The sequence below is a fragment of the Orycteropus afer genome, unplaced genomic scaffold (genome assembly GCF_000298275.1).
Source record: "Orycteropus afer afer isolate SDZICR_OR568_19922 unplaced genomic scaffold, OryAfe1.0 scaffold00583, whole genome shotgun sequence".
NCBI classification, from domain to species: domain Eukaryota; kingdom Metazoa; phylum Chordata; class Mammalia; order Tubulidentata; family Orycteropodidae; genus Orycteropus; species Orycteropus afer.
This window is the reverse complement of record NW_006922170.1, coordinates 504,055-506,109: the sequence shown is the minus strand read 5'-3', so window position 1 is coordinate 506,109 and position 2,055 is coordinate 504,055.

Genomic DNA, 2,055 nt, shown 5'->3' with positions numbered 1-2,055 from the left:
ATGTAATGCAGACTGGGTCTTAACAGAGACTCTGGGATTGTGGGTCAACCAGAGAGGAATCTGACCTGGGACAGACTGGGAAGTGTCCTGTGCTCTTGTCCCAGTGCACTTGAACACATGCACTGACTGGGTGTTTTATTTACATAATTTTCAGGAAGTTTCTGAGAAATAGGGTGATACTCCATTGTGGTGAGATGTGAAGAAGCCACTGTTCTAGCCCTTTGTCTTGGGCTGAGGGAGCCAGAGCCCACCCCATTCAAAGGATGTTAGAATTAGGATTTCCTGAGTGTCCTTAGGCTAAGTCCAAGTGAAGACTAGATTTTTGATAGTAGTGATATGAATGAAAATAGAGGTGAGTAAGATGGAAAGGCAGCTGAGAGGAGGGATTGCTGGCATTGACAATCCTAGAAGCCTTGTAGTACATCCAACTGGGGAAATCTATCCCACACTCACATTATATTACAGGTTCCCTAATGCCAAATACAACCTAACTTTCCTTCCTAAGCAGTGTTTTGGCTCATTTCATTTTCTGTTTTGTGAAGCACTGCATATTCTCTCACACATCCTGGAAAAGAAAAAAAAAAAAAAAGAAACTCAGAGAGGTGTATGGTATCACCTGGGGCCAATACTATCACAGTAGTAACTTCCATTCATTAAGGACCCAAAATGTCCCAAGCACCACACCAGGTACTTTACAAGTAGTACACACATTACAAGTGTTCTACAGGCTAGGGTTCTCAGAGTTCCTTTGTCAATGAAGAATTTCCCATTTTTTGCATTTTCATAGCTCTCCTAAGTGACAGGGCTACACTAGACCTCTGATTTAAATCTGTCTGGAGCCCTGTGTTCCACTCTTACATCCTGTGATAGATCTTGTGGCTCTTAATTCACTTTACAGCTCACTCTACAAAATGTATCTGGGGGCTGAAAAGAGAATTTTGGTGCCAGTGTACTGGATTGGAATACAGCGCCAAAGCAAAAAATATAACAAATCAAATGAATAAACAAAGGAAGATAACACTTGGGGACATTATGATCATCTACCTATGCAATGTCAGATTATCTAAAAAAAAAAATCTGACGCTCACAAAATCATCTTGTACAGCCCCTTTCCTGTAGAAAGGAAACCTTTTAGGACAGAAGTCAATACAGATGCCAAGTCTGGCTGATGAGGTGTAGGAATAGGTCAGTGTGTGTTTTCCCTGACAGGCCGCCACCTGTCCTGGCCCTCCTGTCTTGTGCTGCAGTGTCTCCATCTCATATCACTCTGGGACAGGAACCCGTTCTCTGCCATGTCAGCAGTAGGGAATCTGCTTGAGGGTTTGCAGGGATGTAGTATTTCCCAGGAGGCCTTTAATCCAAGAGACAGGAGTCAAGATGAGGACACCTATGAGGATGGGGTACCCCAACCTGCCAGGCAGGACTGTCAGGCTGAGCATCCCCTCAGTTATTCTGCTAGAGTTCTCAAGGACTTGAGAGTCTTGTCCTAACTAGGAAGACATCAGATCAGTACTGTGAGGACTCCCAGCCTCTAAGAGAACGTGAGGACTGTGAATGAGGAATGATGGAAGCATGCACCCAGAGGGCCATAAGATCCTGCCCCTGCTGCCTGCCCTCAGGGCCCTGGTAGCACAACAGTTAAGTACTTGGCTGATAACCTAAAAGTCAGCAATTCAAACCCACCCTGCATGTCTAGGTGGGTGAACGACCTGGCAATCTATTTCCATAAAGGTCATTGCCATGAAAACCCCGTGGGGCAATTTTATGGTGTCCTACAAGGTCACTGTGAGTTGGAATTGACACATGGAAATTTTTTGCTTATTTTCAGGATGAAAGGGAAGCTTGGAGGGTGGGAATGGGTTGGCCTTTGAAATGAATTCTCAGTGCTTTTAGTTGCATCCACCTGAAAAAGCCATCCTCATATCTTAAACTGAAATGAGAAATCTATACTTAGTTTTCCTTCTTCTTTTCTTTCTTTTTTTTTTGTGATTTGGGTGAAGATTTACAGAGAAAATGCACTTTCCATACAGCAATTCCCATATACTTTGTCTCATG